This window comes from Balaenoptera physalus, assembly GCF_965194825.1.
Source record: "Balaenoptera physalus genome assembly, chromosome: 10".
NCBI classification, from domain to species: domain Eukaryota; kingdom Metazoa; phylum Chordata; class Mammalia; order Artiodactyla; family Balaenopteridae; genus Balaenoptera; species Balaenoptera physalus.
Genome location: NC_138889.1, coordinates 18,879,614 through 18,899,539, shown reverse-complemented (window position 1 = coordinate 18,899,539; position 19,926 = coordinate 18,879,614). Strand labels below are relative to the sequence as shown.

Below are 19,926 nucleotides of genomic sequence, written 5' to 3'. Positions count from 1 at the left end.
ATTGCATTGAATCTGTAGATTGCTTTGGGTAGTAGAGTCATTTTCACAATGTTGATTCTTCCAATCCAGGAACATGGTATATCTCTCCATCTATTTGTATCATCTTTAATTTCTTTCATCAGTGTCTTATAATTTTCTGCATACAGGTCTTTTGTCTCCTTAGGTAGGTTTATTCCTAGATATTTTATTCTTTTTGTTGCAATGGTAAATGGGAGTGTTTTCTTAATTTCACTTTCAGATTTTGCGTCATTAGTGTATAGAAATGCAAGAGATTTCTGTGCATTAATTTTGTATCCTGCTACTTTACCAAATTCATTGATTAGCTCTAGGAGTTTTCTGGTAGCCTATTTTCTTTTATTTCCTCTTGGAAACTTGCCATTTTTTCCCTGAACTCATCTCAATAATATCTTGCTACAAATGCTGGAGTATAACCTACATACACTACCATTCTGGTCCTTTCCCCAAAGTTTCTCTTAGAGCTATAGGCTCAGTATATATTTGGTCTGTCTTTCAAGTTATCACAAGCAAGACTTTTCCTAATTGTATTATTCCTGCCTACCATGGGACTACATCTTTCTAGCCAGCCATACCTCTCTCCTTGCTGGCCACTGTCTACTTCCCTGACCCATCTTCTCCCACTTGCCTTTACCAGTGTATCCAGCCTCACTGCCTTTTATCTCTTCCCAGACAGAACAGGTTTTTGCCTATGCTGTTCCCTCTGCCTAAATCTTTGCTTGGCTGTCTCCTTCACCTATAATTCAGGTCCTGGCTCAAATACTGCCTCTTAGTGGGGTCTTCCCAGACTGTCCCATTTAAGTTTGTTTCTTCATAGCATTTACCACCGTCTGATATTATCTTCTTTACCTGTTTACTTATCATGGTCCAGGCCCCACTCTCCTTGCACGTGGGCTATGTGAGAACCAGGATCCTGTTGGCCGTGTTTGCCACTGCATCGTTAGTGTTAAGAACTGTGCTTGCCACACAACTGTTATGACAACAAATGCCAATATTAATATACTACTCTGTGCCAGATACCATTTTATCCCTTTGTTGAAAACTTCTTAATGAAAAGTTTCAAAGATACACAAAAGTAGAATAATATGATGAACCTCATAAAACTCATCACCCAGATTCAACATTATCAAGATTTGGCCACACTCGCTTCTTCTTTCTTTCCTTCTTTCTCCTTCTTTCACTTCTCTTTCCTTTTCTTTGTTTCTGTTGAAGTATTCTACAGAAAATCTCAGGCATCATGTCATTTCCCTTCTCTGCCCCACTACATCCTTCAGTGTCTACTTTTTTAAAAAATGAATTTTCTTGATAAATAACAAGGTCTTACTGTATGGCACAGAGAACTATATTCAATATCCTGTAATAAACCATAATGGAAGACAATATGAAAAAGAATATGTATATATATATGTATGACTGAATCACTTTGCTGTATACCAGACAGCAAACATTGTGAATCAACTATACTTCAGTTTTTAAAAAAGGAATTTTTCTTATGTAACTTCAATGCCATTTGTATGCTTTAAAAAATTAGAAATGATTTCTTGGTATCATCACTCAGTCCATATTCATATTTCCCTGATTGCCTCAAAAATAACTTTTAAATGTTGATCTGTTTGAATTAAGAGCCAAACTAGGTCCAAACATTGCATCAGTTTGTTATTTCTCTTAAATCTCCTTCCCACCTGCCCTGCTGCTGACCTGTTGAAGAAAGGGGTGATTATTATTAACTTTTCAGTTATGAGATGATGAGGGCCCAAAATGGGGCTGGATGATAGGGATGAAATGGAGGAAATGTTCTGAAGAGACTTTGTGGAGTAGGGTCATCTGGTCGACCCTACTTTAGGTCCATAGAGTGGTGATACCACTGCCCGCTCAGAAGCACTCAGGAGCTATGAGAGTAACAATCGCCTTGCTCCCTCTTACAGGGTCCCTGGTGTGACGGCTGAAAGGAACCCTCAGATCAGCTAACTGTATCTCGTGTTTTAGTCCCTTGCCCAGCCTCTCCCACCTGAACAGAACATCTGTACAATTCTCCCACTTCTTCACAAAATTCCTTCTTTATCTTGCAGCCTCTGAAGCTTGTCAGTCACTGTACTTGCTGTGGTTCCCACACCAGCTGTGCACCAAAACTCATGGAGTTTTTTCTGCTTATTTAAAAATACACTCAAATATCTGATTACCTATCCCAGACCTTCCGAATGAGAAGCTGTAGGTGTGGTACCTGGGAATATGTATTTTCAAACCACTTTCTGGATAATCATGATGCTAATTTCAACAGCCAGATCATCTTAGAGTCTGTATCCATTGACAGCTTTTATTTTCATGGGTAATATTTTCCTGCTTTTTGGCCTATGTAGTGATTTTTTTGTTGTAGGCTAGATATTACGGGTGATCTATCTGAAGGAGTCTGGATTATGCTGTTCTCCTTTAAAGAGTGTTGTGTTTTGTTTTGGTGGGTAATTAACTTATCAGAGACTTTCCTTGCCCCGTCAAGGCTTGGTTTTAGGCTTTGTTAGGGTGAGTCTAAAGTAGTCTTTATTTTAGGGCATAATCCTTCTTCCCAAAGCAGAACTTTCTAGTGTCTCAGCTGAATACTGAGAGTACATCCTGTAACAAGAAGATCTCTCCACTCTGGTTTGAACACTGACTTGCAGCATCATGTGATCTCTAATATTTCCATTCTGCTCTCAACTCTATAGCAGCCAGTTTCTTACAAAGTCTCACCCTGTGCATGTGCAGCCTGTTTGTTGACCAAAAACTGACAGGGAACCCTTGTTATGGGTTAAATTGTGTTCCCCCAAAAGATACGTTGACGTCTGAACCCCTAACACTTCATAATGTGACCTTTATTTGGAAATAGGGTCTTCATAAAGGTAATTAAGTTAAAATGAGGTCATCAGAGTGAGATCATCTATCAAATCCAATAGAAGTGGTGTCCTTTATAAAAAAAAGACATTGAACACAGAGACATATGCACAAAGAGAAAGCCATGTGAAGATGAAGGGAGAGATCAAGGTGATACATCTTCAAGCCAATGAATGTCAAAGATTGACGGTAAACCACCGGACACCAGTGGGGAGGCATGGAACACATTCTCCCTCACAGCTCTCAGAAGACACCAACCCCACTGACACCTTGATTTCAGACTTCCAGCCTCCAGGATTATGAGAGAATAAATTTCTGTTGTTTAAGCCACCCAGTTAGTGGTACTTTGTTATGACAGCCCTGGCAAATGAATACATGCCCACATAGACTTCTGGAGCCCCCTCTATATAACTTCCTCCTCCCTGACAGCCAGCCCCACGAGTTCCATTTGCTCTAATAGCAGCTCTAAACTCCGATCTTCGCTTTCTCAGCTCAGCAGGACTGTTGGACTCTTCCTGGTTTCCAGCTTCTTGTGCTCACTTTATGTGTTTTCCTTCTCTGAGGGCTTGCAGCTGTGTACTATCTATTGTCCAAAGCCTTAAAACAGTTGTGTCATTTTGTCTAGTTTTGTAGCTGTTTATGGTGAAAGGCAACTCCAGTATTTGTTACTGGCCAGAAGTGAAATTTCTTTTCTTTTCTTTTAATATTTATTTATTTATTTGGTTGCACCAGGTCTTAGTTGTGGCAGGCGGGCTCCTTATTTGCGGTTCCAGGGCTCCTTTAGTTGCGGCTTGCTGGCTCCTTAGTTGCGGCACAGGGGCTCCTTAGTTGTGGCATGAGAACTCTTGGTTGAGGCATGCATGTGGGATCTAATTCCCTGACCAGGGATTGAACCTGGGCACCCTGCATTGGGAGCATGGAGTCTTATCCACTGCAGCACCAGGGAAGTCCCCAGAAGTGAAATTTCTGTTCTAAGTTCTTCGAATCAACTCATTTAATCTTCTCAACAACTCCATGAGGTAAGTTACTGTCTTCATGAGTTCCATATTAAAAAAACAGAGGCAAAAAAGAAAAAAAAGATGAAATAACGTGTCCAAGGATACATCTTATAAATGGTGGAGCTAGATTTTGAATCTAGACAGTTTAGCTGCAGAGTCTATGCTCTTAAACATTAACCTATTATCTGACATAATAGGTGTTCAATGAATGCATTTTCAATAAGTGAATATATGACTGTTTCTTCTAACTTTTACCATTTAGCCTTCTGTTCCACCTGCTTAGGAAAATTCCAACATTAAATCAACCCACTATCTTCACTTTTCCTGCACCCAGACTTTTAAGCACTCTGGAGAAAACCACCTTCTGGGAAGAATGAACTCCTACCCGGTTTTCCAGGTTTTTGAAAATACCTAATGATTCTGTATGTCTCTAGTCTTTGCCCTCCATTTGCTGTTGGTTCTCACCTCAAATTTCAAATATCTGTACCTCCATACTTGTTATTTTCAGAAAAAAATACAATTTCCAGCCGTGAACTCTTAGTTTCTTGCTCATTCCTATCAGTCTGACTTGTATTGGCACCCATCCTTGCCTTTCCTCTACTGTCAAAATATTTAACATTTCTATTTCTATCTAAGGCTCATCCACTTTTAGCTGCTGCCCACTGTCTTTCTTCCCTTTCACAGCCAAGCTTTTGAAGTGTTGTTTAAATCCTGTCTGCATTTCTTCATCTCCCTTTCACCGAGCTCAATCTGGCTTCTGTACTTATTACTTCGTTCATTTATTAATGTTAGCTTTTATTTTTATCAATTTCATCCTTTTGCTTTCTTTAAATGTATTGATTCTTTTTTTTAATTAATTTATTTTATTTTTATTTATTTACTTTTGGCTGTGTTGGGTCTTCGTTGTGGTTCGCGGGCTTCTCATTGCAGTGGCTTCTCTTGTTGCGGAGCACGGGCTCTAGGCACACGCGGGCTTCAGTAGTTGTGGCTGGTGGCCTGTAGAGCGCAGACTCAGTAGTTGTGGCGCACGGGTTTATTCGCTCTGCGGCATGTGGGATCTTCCCGGACCAGGGCTTGAACCCGTATCCCCTGCATTGGCAGGCGGATTCTTAACCACTGTGCCACCAGGGAAGCCCCATATTGATTCTTTTTTAATTCCTTAGTTTAAATGCTTAATTCTTTATTTGTTCTATCTATCAATATAAATATTTAAGATCCCCTTTTGCACACTTCCCCTGCTTTATCTGTGTCTTATAGATTCTTATCTGCAGAATTCCTTTCTATATAGTTTCTTTTTTCTTTTTTCTTTTTTTCTATAGAGTTTAAATTTTTTGTTTTGGTTTTCTCATTATTCCAAAAGTGTTTATCAGAAAATTTAAAAAAATTCTGTATGGTAGAGTCTCTTGTTTTCTAGTTTTGTAATTAGTATCTATTTTATGGCATTTTAAACAGAGTATATTATTTTATATTATTTCTACTTTGGGGAAATTTCTCTGTGGTTTTATATACAGTCAATTTTTGAATATTCCATGGAAAACTTAAAAAAAAAAGATTTACCTTCTGTTTCAGATTACAGAGTTCAACATATTAAAAAAAAAACAAATTTGTATTATTAATTATATTTTTATTTCTCCTCTATCCTTATTTATTTAGGAAACCGTGAACATAGGAAACTGTGCCAGTTCTGTGAGTATGGGCTAGAAAGTGTTGAGACTTCTCCCTATTCTCAACACGGTGCAGGAGAAGGAGAGATGTGATGGTTTCACAGCCCAGAACATCCCAAGGAACAGAAGAGTGATTTCCCTTGCTCCTGAGTGGGGAATGGAAATGGGGCAGAGAGAGAGATACAGGCATGGAGGTTGAGAAAAGAGGATGTTGCAACCTTTGTTAATCAGTGATCTGGGACCAGATTACACAGCGTAATCTCAGTGGGTGCCAGGAGCATGGACAAAAATAAGTGCCAGCCCCTGTGCCTGGCACCAAGTAAGTTCCCCACTCCCACCCCTGGTGAAGGAAGGCTCTATGTGATTGAGATATAATGTCTACCACCCATTTCCATGGGACTTGAAGAAGAAATTCAGTTCAGTCATAGAACAATTTTGCACACTCATCCCACAACATCTGTAGCTCCAGCTGAGATCTCTCTATGAGTTCCAGACTTCTATCCAGGTTATATTAGATTTTTCTGTTTCAAGTTGAGCATGCTCAAAATGAAACCCATCTCCTAGCGTCTTCTCACCCTCCTCACTCCTCAACTAAAACCCATTCTTCTTCTTGTCTTCCCTGTTTTACTAAATATTATCAACATTCGTTCAGTTGTCTAGGACAGAAACCAGGGTGTTGTGTTGGGGGGTGTAGTTCAGAAAATGCTAAAACTTAAAAGCCAACTAAGGCATCTCCATCCTATTATCACTCATCTATACTGGGGCTTCACTGGCGATTTAGTTTAAAAAATGCTTTTTAAATGGTTTGAAAAATCACTGTAGAAGAGGATGCAGTAAATGGAGCAAAAGAGACTAGAAACCCTTCCGTACAAGCCAAAGCCACTGAAAAGCCTGGAGGCTGGGGTAGGGACTTGGAGAGATGAGTGTGACAGAGGTGAGTGGCCAAAGGGAGGCAGGTTCAGGAAACGACCTTCATTGGCTGTTTTGGTCTTCATCCCAGTGTGTGTTCTGGGGGGATGGGGAAGGACGAAGCCTGAGCCCCATCAAGAAGGGCCCAAGGGGACTTCCCTGGTGGCGCAGTAGATAAGAATCCGCCTGCCAATGCAGGGGACACAGGTTCGAGCCCTGGTCCGGGAAGACCCCACATGCCGTGGAGCAACTAAGCCCGTGCACCACAACTACTGAGCTTGCGCTCTAGAGCCCACGAGCCACAACTACTGAGCCCGCAAGCCACAACTACTGAAGCCCGTGCGCCTAGAGCCCGTGCTCTGCAACAAGAGAAGCCACCGCAATGAGAAGCCTGCGCACTGCAACGAAGAGTAGCCCTCCGCTCACCACAACTAGAGAAAGCCTGCGCGCAACAACGAAGACCCAAGGCAGACGTAAATAAATAAATAAATAAATAAATAAATAAATAAATTTATGGGGAAAAAACAAAAAAAAAGAAGGGCCCAGGGAATCAGATTGCCTGCTGCTCCTTCCTGGACAAAGCTTACTGCTCTCCATGGCCCTTCAGGAATCCAAGGAGCCTGATGTCCATCAGGAGAAATTTGAACCCACGTCCTACCAGGACTACTTCAAGATGAACCAGGATCCCTTGGGTGATGAAGTCCTCCACTTCCTGCTAAAACACTACAATGTCACTTTTAAACCAGGTGCAGGTCTCCTTCACCTCTGAGGGGAGAGATGGGGGAGTGTGGGAGGAGGGGTGGCCATGCAAATTTTAAATCAGATGCTGGTCTTCTTTAATCGTAGGGCAGGCTTAGGGTGGGTCTGGGGAGGGGTGGCCAGACCATGAGCAGCAACTTTGGATCTTCAGAGTATGTGGAACTCCCCTACGGGAAGACTTTGGATACACTTGATGTATGTATGGTACATGGTGGGATGCCCTCAAAGTTTGTGAGGTCAGACTTTCTCCTCCCATAAAGTCTAAGAGCTGTGGTCTCTGGTGATCCTGAGTGGGCCTGTCTTCTCCCTCTCACTGGCTAAAGAAACTACAAGGGCATCAGAAAGCGTAGAAAGCCTTGCTCCAAGTTCAGCATTACCACTCTTCTGCCTGCTTACCACGGTAGCCCATGAAAACAGGTGCTAGGCCAGCTGGACCACTAAAATCAAATAATGGGTATCTTTTCATCATTCACATGAGAATAAAACATAACCTGATAGCCAGAATTTTCCCAATTAAAATTTTCTGCCGTCAAATTTTCTTAAGCCTTTGATGCCTGCTTCAATTTATTTGCTACTGTACCCTACGAATACAACAACAAACAGACAAACAAAATGTAGCAGCAGAACCCAGGAGCAAGTGAGCAGGCTAAGTTTAGCAGTCAGCTAGGACCCCTGGGTCCAGCTCGTTTTCTCTCCTCTCAGCCTTGTTGTTTATCTTGGAAGCCCCTTGCCAGGGTCCAAATGCTACTGATATTTTGTGTCAACACAATCTCTCGTGGCTGAAGAGAAGTAAGACAGGAAGGGGAGACCAAGGGCTCTGTCAGCCGGCCCTGAATTCTCCTTTTAGTCCCCATACTGCCAAGCGAGTTTCTGGAATACAGTTGGTACTCAATAAATGTTTGCTGATTGATCTTTGGAATGTTACAGATGGTCTCAGTGGGGCCATAGGGCACGTCAACAAAGAGTGCTTGGAATAGGGAAACCAGTATACTCAGGAATGTGATTAGATTTCTTCTCTGGACACTTCTTTTTTTTTTTTTAAAGTATTGTCCCCACCCCAGATCTACAGAGTCAGAGACTCTGAGGGTGAAGCCCAATAATCTTGGGGTTTTTTTTGTTTTTTTTTTAAATTAATAGCTACTTTATTTATTTATTTATTTATTTATTTTTACCTGTGTTGGGTCTTCGTTTCGTGCGAGGGCCTTCTCTAGTTGCGGCAAGCGGGGCCACTCTTCATCGCGGTGCGCGGGCCTCTCACTATCGCGGCCCCTCCCGTTGCGGGGCACAGGCTCCAGACGCGCAGGCTCAGCAGTTGTGGCTCACGGACCCAGTTGCTCCACGGCATGTGGGATCTTCCCAGACCAGGGCTCGAACCTGTGTCCCCTGCATTAGCAGGCCGACTCTCAACCACTGCACCACCAGGGAAGCCCTCTGGACACTTCTTTACAGTGGTAAATTGGCAGGTGAAATGTCAAAGCTGGTTTTCTAACACCCAGCCACCAAACAAACTCCCCTGCTCCTAACACTTCCCTCCTTCCAAAACTCTCCATGCTCAGTGAGCGGGGGCGGTTAGTGCAGGCAAAGTTCCCAGTCCTGGAGTTTACATTCCCAGATGGTCGACTCCCTGTAGCCTCTCCCACTGGGACAAGGAAAGTGGAGCCTTTTGGGAAATGTGGACCTCAGAGCCCTGCCTTGGTACTGATGATTCAGAACATTCCTGTTCTAAAACAGGTGGGTTGGAAGGAAAACTCCTGATTGACCTCAGCTCTGGGCCCACCATCTACCAGCTCCTCTCTGCCTGTGAGTCTTTCAAAGAGATCATTGCCATCAACTACCCAGACAAAAACTGCCAGGAGCTGGAGAAGTGGCTAAAGAAGATGCCAGGGGCATTTGACTGGTCTCGGTGGTGAAATATGTGTGTGAGCTTGAGGGGAACAGGTAAGGGGGTTATTGTTTGTTTTTGAGTCTCCGTGATACCAGGAGCTTCACTTAGCTCCCGAATCAAGAATTTTCCATGGGGCTCATCTAGAAATGACAAGGCAGATGGAGACAAAGAAGGAAGGAAGTCAGTGGGGCCCCAAGAAGAAAGGAGGAAGAGTGAGATATGAATCCTATAAAGACCAAAAGAGGGAACAGAAAGAGCTGGCTAGAGACAAACCTGGAGCTGGAAGAAACATCACCAAGGTCCACGTGGAATGCCAAGTTCTGAGCCCAAGCAAATGCAGAACCTGCTGGACTGCTTCCATGCTGCTTGGCTGGTGCCTCTGTTGTTCCAGTTACAAGCTCCAGGGGGCTCTAAACTTGTGGAATTTTTTTCTTGGATCCCAGGAGATAGAATTAGACCCAGGGGTTGGAATTAAGACAATCTTGCACTGCAAGTGGAACAGAATTTACTTACCTTGTGTATTTTCATTCAATTTCAGGGCATCAGGAAGGTCCACCATAGCCCTTCCACTCCCCAAATAGCACCCTCCCTAGTTAGGTAAGATAGTTGAGGTTGTACGTTAGAGTCTTATTCCTTTTGCTTAAGACTATAGCTTTTTTTTTTTTTTTTTTTTTGCTTTTTTAAAATTGAGGTATAGTTAATTTACAATGTTGTGTTAGTTTCAAGTGTAGAGCAAAGTGATTCAGTTATACATATATATATTCTCTTTCAGATCTTTTCCATTACAGGTTATTACAAGATATTGAGTATAGTTCCCTGTGCTGTAAGTAGGTCCTTGTTGTTTATCTATTTTATATATAGTAGTGTGTGTATGTTAAGACTATGACTTTTTATAAAATACAGAGCAGGAAAGAGTAAGCCTTTAAGTACTGGTCCTTATTCATACAATAATACGAATGCAGCCCGCATCCTGAGAACAGGTATAGGTAAGAAGGAAATGCATGAGGTGATGAGGAGGTTGAGTGGAGTGGCCAGGGGACAAAGGGAGGGAAAGGTAATGGAGAGACTGGGGGCCCCAACAAAGTGCCCCAAGCTCACTTAATAGTTTTGCTCAGCTGATTCCAGGCCGACTTTCTGTTTCTGGAGGCACTTGTCTGGGTCGTGTTACACACAGACCAGCAGAAAAAGAATGGACTAACTGCCAGGGGTGCATTGCCGACAGAGGGCCTGCAGGTAGACAGAGCGCTGATCTCAGGGTCAGCAGGTCCTGGGCTTGACTTTGTCCACAGCTGGTTCAGGACCAGGTCTCTCTCTGGGACTCAGTTTCTTCATCTGTAAAACCGGCGACCTGCTGTTCTGGGAGCCTGTGCGCCAAGCAGAGAATGGCCGGGAGTGATATGCGTGGTCTACGCGATGAGTATGACCCAGCTGGCCCCTCTTTCCTTTTCCCTCCGCTCCAGAGACAGGGGGGCCGAGAAGGAGGAGCGCTTAAGGCGAGCCATCCGCCAGGTGCTCAAGTGTGACATCCTGAAAGAACGGCCCCTGGGACCTGCGGTCCTGCCCCGGCCCAGGGGCCATCTGGTGCTGAGCGGGGACTTTGAGGCCAGCTTCTTCATGGTGGGGGTCAAGAGGTTCTCTGCACTGCCCCTGGACGAGAAATTCCTGCGGGAGGCCTTGCAGGAGACCTGCTTCATCACTGAGAAGCTGGAGGAGTTTCCGCAGGCCACTGAGACCCGCTTGGATATCTGCTCCGACTACACAAGGTTCTTCTTCCTGGTGGCCCGGAGAAGGGACCGAGGCAGCGACCTGGAGGAATGGGCAGCAAGCAGGGCAGAGCTCCATCCATCACTCTGCCACCTCATTCGTGTTCCTCTCCATTTAGTCAGCTTTACTTAGAACCCTTACCAGCAAATGATTGCCAGGTAAATAGGGATGCTTATCTCAAACAGAGAGATTTATAATATGCTTCACTAATGGCCCAGGGTTGGGAAAAAGAATTGGACCAGAGAAATAAAGCTGTGCCTCCTTCGTGTCGAGGGCTCTCCAGGGTCGCGTGGAATGAAGGGGAAGAGTCCTTCCCGCTCCCCTGTTTTAGGCAATTCAGACGACACAACTTCAGAGCTCCCTCCCCACCTCCATCCTCATCCCTGCTAATACTGCATCCCGACCCCATGAAATGGAAAGCACACGCATGGATTTTGACACTTGGCTCTCTGGCTTGCTTGCTCTTGTGACTTTAGGTGGACACCTGGTAACTCAGAGCCTCAGTTTTCCTATCTCTGAAATGGAAATCATCACACCCTTCCCCAGGGTTATTAAGACACCCCAAAGATATAACATGAATACACTTGGTAAATAACCACGTGAGCAACTTCGTGTGTTTTTTAAGTTTGGCTGACCTTATAGATGCATATCATAAGCAGTTCTAAAAAGAGCAAGAGAAGTTGTTTTCCTTCTTTGTCCAGTGAAACCCCCCTAACCCAGTTGGGGGCAGGGATGGGACACTTGGAAGAGACTTTTTGAAAGAAGTAGCAAGCAAATCAGTGAGATCTAAAGGGTGACCAAGAGTAAGCCAGGTGAAGGAATCAGGGGTGGAGGGCAGGAACTTCTAGTACAGGTACTGAGACCCAGAGGGGAGATAACATACTGTGTTTGGTGAACTTCAAGAAAAACTGAAGACATTTGGGTACCAAGATTGCGGCCCTATCCCTCTAGGTCACTGCTAATACATCAGGCACCTGGCATGGTAGAACAGGCCAGCGCTTCAAGGGGGCAGAGGAGTGTCAAATCAGCGACCATGGGTGGCGTTGGAGGTGGGCACGCAAGCAATTTAGTCATTCAACAAATATTTGTTGAATGCCTGCGTCAAGCTGGACACTGAGGAGTGTCAGAACCTTTGCCCAGGGTTGGTCTTCACACTAAACATGATTGCAACATCTAAGCCCTTGAGCACGTTCTACACCATGTGTGTATCTGGGTATATTCTCGTGTGTGTGTATGTGGGCATGTGCACACGTGTGTGTGTATGTGTGTGTGTGTGTGTTTATGCTGAGGATGGTAGTAGAGATGGGTCAGTTCTATCCCTGGTGCCACCACATGAGTTATAGGTGAGGCTGACTCCCAAAGGCTGAGGTCAGATCAAGATTAGCTACCAGGACTTGCTTGCAGTAGATGGATCCTGAGGCTGAGTGCTAACACTCCATCCCAAGAGAGCTCCAAGGATACACTGGCATGTGCGGCCAGAAAGCTGGGCTGGGCTGGGAAAGCATAAGGCAAAGAGCAAGGTGGGAGGACATATATGGAGGGTGCCCAGGGCGGGAGCTCTTGGCGGGATTGAGGTGCCCAGTCTCTGCCTTCCTGCAGGAAGTGTGGACGTGCACCTGGGGAAGTTTCTTCCGGGGTCCTAGTGTTAGTTACACGAGTTTTCACATTGGGAGCTATTGGCTTCTTGACATGACATTCAAGTTACCGTGTATGCTTTATGGGCTGCCTGTGAATGGGCATTTGAGTGTTTAGCTTCATGGCAGATGAGAGATACCAATGTGTGTGAGCCGTGGCTGGTGACCGGAGAAGGTTTACAATTTGCTGAGATAACGGGCAGCACACTTCTGTTAAGTTCTACAATGAGGCACAATTAGCTCGGGAGGGGGACGACGGTGGGAAGCACAGAAGAGAGAGGGATTAGTTCCTGCTCAGGAACTGAGGAAGGTTTCATGGAGGAAGTGGCAGCCAAGATGCGTTTTAAAGGAGGATGATGGTTGGAAAAGCATTCCCCCTGGAGGAAACAGTACTGTTACAAAACATGGCCTCGGGAAGATGCTGAGTGAATGATGTGATGTTTCCATTGCCTAGAGTGTGGGCTCCCTATGCGAGAGCAGAGGGAGGTGAGGCCAGGAGGGCAGCTCGGGGCATTGGGCTCTGTGAGCCTCTGCAGTGGTCATCAGAGTTCATCAATAAATATTTGTTTAGCATCTGCCATCTGCCAGGCACTGAGAATGCAAGAACAAATATGATACAATTCTTGCCGGGCTCACAGACAGTTATGACAGCCGTTATAGGAAGTGAGGGAACACAGAAGGAAATGGCCTAATTTGGGAGAGGTCAGGGAGGCATCACAAAGAGGTAATGTTTAAAGTGAGCCTTGAACTAACTGTAAATATCAGGTTGCCGGGCAGAGAGTGAGGTGGAGGTGGGGGTGGGATGGGGTGATGAAGGCTTTTCAGGAGGAGGAAGCAGCTTGGCCCAGATGGGAACCGTGGGTGGACATCGGGCATATGTGGGGAACTTCGATCGGGAAACACGTGCTAAGTGGCTGCTCCCTGAGGGGCCTGTTCTGTATTCTGGGGATGCAGTGAGTGGGTCCAATAAGGCCCTGCCCTCATTCTACTTGGGAGGGGCAGGGAAGGTAGGCAATAGTAGAGTAGACCAAAACAAGAGTGTGAGAAGCCCCAAGAAGGAAACAACCAGGGCGATGCTGTAATGGGCAGAGGGGGTGGGAGGAGATGCCTGGGATGAGCAGACTTACCTGGGGCCCCGCACAGCTGGTGGTGTGAGAGCAGGAGCTCCTGGGGGAAGGGTGCCAAGCCCAGCAGCCCCCCTTCTTTATGACGGAGCTCCCCAAAACTAGTGCGGAGAAGATCTCTGGAAGCAAAACCAACAGGCAGACAGAAACTGCCAGCCTGCCTGTTGGGTATCTTGTCTGCAGCCCTCCCACAGAGAAGCCCCCTTTATTTATGTATGTATGTATGTATGTATTTATTTTTAAAAGATAAATCAAACATCTTTATTTAGTGTTTTAGGCATTCAGTTGTTTTTATTTTATTTATTTATTTATTTATTTTTTAAAAGGTCTTTTTTTTGTTTAATTTATTTTTGGTTGTGTTGGGTCTTCGTCTCTGTGCGAGGGCTTTCTCTAGTTGCCGCGAGCGGGGGCCACTCTTCATCGCGGTGCGCGGGCCTCTCACTGTCGCGGCCTCTCTTGTTGCGGAGCACAGGCTCCAGACGCGCAGGCTCAGTAGTTGTGGCTCACGGGCCCAGTTGCTCCACAGCATGTGGGATCTTCCCAGACTAGGGCTCGAACCCGTGTCCACTGCATTGGCAGGCAGATTTTCAACCACTGTGCCGCCAGGGAAGCCCGGTTTTATTTTTTTTCCCCTGGTACAAACAATGTTTCAAGGAATTATTTTCCATTCTATTTCCCCACATATAAATGCTTTAATATTACAAGGTAGATTTCTAAAAAATGGCTTTTGAGTCAAGAGACAATTTAAAAATTAATCTATGTTTCCATACTACCCATATATATATATATTTTTTGGCCACGTGTTATGCAAGATCTTAGCTCCCCCGACCAGGGATCGAACCCATGCCCCCTGCAGTGGAAGCACAGAGTCCTAACCACTGGACCACCAGGGAATTCCCACTACCCATAAAATTGAAAGCAATTTGTTGCTCCACCACTAACTTCATTGTATAGAAATAAAACTTTGTACAATCTGTTCCTTGCATAGTATTGCCCAAGGCAATGATTTGTTACGTTTAAGGACATCGATTTCCGTGCCATTGGTATCAAGCAGAGGGATGCCATTACAAAGGATGTTGTAGGACAGTCTTTGTTTTATTTCCAGGGATTGAGGACCTATAGGAGCTCTTTGGCACATTTTCAGAGAGTTTCTAAACATCATGAAATGATGTTTATGATAGTGAAATAAAGTTCATATTTTATGGCAAGACAAGAAAAGTTTAAATGCAAAAAATTCTCCTCTGCACTTTGGCCTCCCCTCTCCCCCCACTGTGCATGGTGTATCTGCATTACCCATTGACCAACCCTCCCCCATCAGCAGGAATACCTTCCCCAGCTATAAAGAGCAACGTTCTCCTAGCACCAACAAGACAACTCAGATGATAACATTCCTTCTGGATCTCGTAAGGGGTCACATGACCTACCACGGTGACCCTTAGATCTGGATTATGTAAACTCAATAATATTTCATTTGTTGGACAGCCCTCTGTCTCAAAAATTTATATAACTGTGCCTTGAGTTCTAACGGGCCGGACAGTTCTCAGAGCGTCCTGAGATGCTCTTCCGGGGTTATAATCCTCAAATTTGGCTCAAATAAAATTTTCCATTTCTTTTTAAAAAAAATTTATTTATTTAATTTATTTATTTTTGGCTGCGTTGGGACTTCGTTGCTATACGCGGGCTTCCTCTAGTTGCAGCGAGCAGGGGCTACTCTTCGTTGCAGTGCGTGGGCTTATTGCGGTGGAGAAGCCCGCTTTATTAATTAATTGATTTATTTATTTATGGCTGCGTTGGGTCCTAGCTGCGGCACACGGCCTCTTCGTTGCGGTGTGCAGGCTCCTGTCTAGTTGTGGCGTGCGGGTTACAGAGCATGTGGGCTTGGTAGGTGTGGTGCACGGGCTGAGTTGCCCTGCGGCACGTGGGATCTTAGTTCCCAGACCAGGGATCGAACCCGCGTCCCCTGCATTGGAAGTTGGATTTTAAACCACTGGCCCACCAGCGAAGTCCCGAAAAGTCCCCTTTAAAATGTTCAAGGCCTTCCCTTCCAGAGGAAGATCCCAGGCCCTCAGACCTCCAGGGCAAAAACCAGCAGTGAGTGGGGTGGGCAGTGCACTGCTGGGGGACAGCGTAGGTGGCCCTGCTGAATGTGAGTCCCCGTGTGTGGGTGCCCTTGGGGAGAAGGAGGCAAGACTGCTGGGTGGCTCCTAGGGGACCAGTCCTAGCCCAGTTTAGGATTAAGTTTCCCTTGTCCTTCACTCTGTGGACACAAGGGGGCAGCCGAGCCTTGAGCTTGGCAGGCTGCAGGGCCAGTGGGGCGGGAGGACTCTCTTCCCTCAATTTTTTTTCTTTTTCAATCTTTATTTTTGGCCGCGCTGCATGGCTTCTGGGATCTTAGTTCCCCGACCAGGGATCAAACCCACGCCCTCGGCAGTGAAAGTGTGGAGTCCTAACCACTGGACCACCAGGGAATCCCCTCTTCCCTCCATCTTGCTTGTCCACGGACTGCTCATCGTCTGAGGCCCGCTCTCCCGTCCAACCTGACCTGTGAATGCGGGAATCAGGAAGAGGAGGGCCACTGCCAGGACAGAGTCCTGATCTCCACTGACCTTCACTTAACCACATATAATTGCACAGGCCCTGCCCCATCCACAATAGAGGCTAAGGTCCAGGAAAGCTAACTCAGATCTGCCCTCTCCAGGGCCCGGCTAGAGACTGGCCCATAAGCAGCCTGGACACGCAGACCAAGGGAGAGACACCCCAGCTGACCTCTGGAAGGGCGTCCTTCTGGGGCCTCTCTGCTGTAATGAAAACCTCCCCAAAGCCCATGAAGCTGGGGCAGGAAGGCCAAGTACCGTGGACAGGGCATAGTAAGCCCATCAGATCCATCCAACAGCTGTTATGCATGTGTTAAGGTCCCGAGCTAGTGCTAGGAGTACAAAGGGGAATTGGATTCAGATTCTTCCCAAAAGTTCACGATCAGGTAGGCAAATGGCCATTGCAATGTCGTGTGGTAAGTTCAGTGAGAGTTGTGCAAGGCTCAGAAGTGCATTCACCTAGATGTGGGCGTGGGGTGGAGCGAGGTCAGAGAAGGCTTCCTGGAAGTAATGCCCAGGTTAAGGCTTAAGGATAAGAAGGTTTAACCGAGCAAAGGTAGAGAGGGCTTTTCAGGCAAGGGAAAAGTGTAAGCAAGAGATTGAAGAAACAACATGGGAGAGAGGTTCAAAGAAACTCTAATGTGTCTGAGAAAGTTCCACCCTAATACCCTTTAATGCTGCAACCATCTTATCAGGCTCAGGCTCTGTGATCTGGCTCTTGCCCACCTCTCCTGCCAGTTGAAACGGTTTCCTGAGCAGTTCTGTACATTTGCGTAGGAGCTTTGGAGGACTGAGTTTTTCTAGGCCAGAGCCTACAGGATTAGGGGGAAATGGATGCTGGAAGGGAGACTTGGGGGCTGGGTAATTAGCCTCTGGCTGAGCCTTTCCCTCTGGGGACCTTCCACATCCCTGTCCTTAACAAGTGACCTCCTTGCAAATTGGGGACTGATGGGGAAACTGACAAAGGAAGTAGTGACAGAGTGCTTTCAAGAGGAATCCAGAGGTTAAGACTGTAAACAAACAACAAACACAATCTTAAAAATAAAAAATGTAAGACTAAAAATTGATTGACTAGTTCACATAAAAATTAGTTTCCTGATTGGTGAAAGACCCCCATAGCCAAAGTGATCAGGCAGACAGATTGGTAGAATTACTTGCAATGATAAAACCAATGCGGGGGGGGGGCTTCCCTGGTGGCACAGTGGTTAAGAATCCTCCTGCCAATGCAGGAGACATGGGTTCGAGCCCTGGTCCGGGAAGATCCCACATGTCACAGAGCAACTAAGCCTGTGAGCCACAACTACTGAGCCCACGTGCCACAACCACTGAAACCCATGCACCTAGAGCCCATGCTCTGCAGCAAGAGAAGCCACTGCAGTGAGAAACCCGAGCACTGCAACCAAGAGTAGCCCCCTCTCACCACAACTAGAGAAAGCCCACACAAAGCAACGAAGACCCAATGCAGCCAAAAATAAATAAATAAATAAATTTATTTTAAAAATAAAAAACTCCTTTAAAACAAACAAACAAACAAACAAACATCAATGGGGAAGGACTTCCCTGGTGGTCCAGTGGTAAAGAATCCACCTTCCAACGCAGAGGTCCTCGGTTCGATCCCTGGTCAGGGAACTAAGATCCCACATGCCGTGAGGCAACTAAGCCTGCACGCCACAACTACTGAGCTTGTGCGCCTCAACGAGAGAGCCCGTGTACCACAAACCATGCACCCTGGAGCCCTCGCTCCACAACTAGAGAGAGAAAACCTGCACGCCATAACTAGAGAGAAGCCCGCGTGTTGCAACTAGAGAGAAATCCGTGTGCTGCAATGAAGACCCAACGCAGCCAAAAAAAGAAAGAAAGAAAATTAATAAATATTTTTTTAAAAATCCCAACAGGGAATCGATACCTTCTAGAATACACAATGAATACACAAATGAATAACAATGACAGGAGGAAGTCTGAAAAAAAAAAAAAGGACCAAGGATATGATGAGGAAATTTATAGAAAGGGAAACTGCAGAAGTCACAAACATCTTGGGGCAGAGATTGTCTAATTCTTCACCAATTTCCATATCCTCTTTTCTTTGGCACACAGGGGCACCAGGCATTTCTCTGGCCCAAGGAATGTGACTGCATCTGTGCGTGGCACTACAAACCTCCCGTGCCATTCTCTGAGGGCTCTCTCTTCCCTCCCCTGCTGGCTGGGTGCAGAGAATCCAGCGGAGGACCCTGAGGCCCTAAGAAATGACGGAGCTACACAGTAGAAGCCTGCCCATCTGGAGTAGTACTCCGCCCTTGACCCCCACTACACTGAAATGTGATGTGAACCAAAAATAAACATTTGTTTTGTTAAGCCACTGAGATTTGGGGTTTGTTATATCACTTAGCTTACTCACTGATACACATATTTAGATGTGCTCAAGCTCACCAGAGAAAGGTAAAAGTAAAAAAGGTGTATGTACCACTTCACTTGTTCTCATGAGACTGGCAAAAATTGGTAAAGTAGATCATTCCAAGAAGTGTGCTAGGGCTTGAAGGTGTGCATGTGCATATGGTAACCCAGGAACTCCCATGCACTGCTGGTAGGGAGGTAGACTGGTGAAGCCTTGCTGGGGGCAATCGGGTGGTTCTTAGTAAAATTAAATATGCGGCTATCTTCTGGCTCAGCATTCCTACTCCTGGGGATATATCCTGTGAAAAGGCTCACACGGGTCTATATAGAGGAGACATAGATATCTACAGAATGTTGTGCTCGGGAGTTGGGGGCAATTTGGGTGTCCATCACTGGGGGAATAGATAATAAGCGAAGGGGATGCAAGTCATGGAAAGTGCAGTGGTCAGAAGTAATGGACCCCACGGGCACATAGCAATGAGAATGGGCCTTCAAAGCATAGTGGAAATGGTGTAAATAAAAATAGATGCATATGGCACTGTTTACAATAGCTAAGACATGGAAACAACCTAAATGTCCATCGACAGATGAATGGATAAAGAAGATGTGGTACATATAAACAACAGAATATTACTCAGCCATTAAAAAGAATGAAATAATGCCATTTGCAGCAACATGGATGGACCTAGAGATTATCATGCTAAGTGAAGTAAGTCAGGCAGAGAAGGACAAATATCATATGATAAAACTTGCACGTGGAATCTAAAAAAAAAAGATACGAATGAACTTATTTACAAAACAAACAGACTCACAGACTTAGAGAACGAACTGATGGTTACCAGTGGGGCAGGGGAAGGGGGAGGGATAGATTGGGATTTGGGATTGACATGTACACAATGCTACATTTAAAATAGATAACCAACAAAGACATGTGTATACATGTGTATGTATAACTGAATCACTTTGCTGTACACCTGAAACTAACACAACATTGTTAATCAGCTATGCTCCAATATAAAATAAAAATCAAAAAAATGCATATGGAACAACAGTACATATTTTACAAAAATACACATAAAGAATATACATTAAACACCTGGGAATGGTTGCCTATGGGGAGAATGAGAGTGGAAAATGGGAGGGAAAAAAGAAAATAGAATTGAATGTGTGAATTCATTTGCACTACACAGATTCTTCCTTTCAAAAGCTTTCTGACAAGAGATTGAAGACTGACAGTCACGGCTTTTGACTTCTGAGGCTTGGTTTCCTTTACGAAATCTGATTTCCATGAGGTTATTACACGTCTCTTCAAGTTTTTAAAAAG

The 19,926-nt window shown here is 45.2% G+C and overlaps 1 long non-coding RNA gene and 1 pseudogene across 2 annotated transcripts in view; one reads left to right on the top strand and one right to left on the bottom strand.

Annotated features, from left to right (window-relative positions):
• LOC309637116 overlaps positions 1-19,926 on the bottom strand; it is a 276,838-nt gene that overhangs the window by 11,789 nt on the left and 245,123 nt on the right. Inside the window, exon 2 of the long non-coding RNA XR_014250418.1 lies at positions 345-6,867. This is a non-coding gene — a long non-coding RNA (uncharacterized lncRNA). The remainder of the gene's footprint in view (positions 1-344; positions 6,868-19,926) is intronic.
• Positions 6,941-18,563, top strand: LOC309637103 (nicotinamide N-methyltransferase-like; annotated as a pseudogene). The gene is made up of 4 exons (XR_014268497.1): positions 6,941-7,197; positions 8,921-9,148; positions 10,556-11,017; positions 18,306-18,563. The product of XR_014268497.1 is annotated as a nicotinamide N-methyltransferase-like (transcript).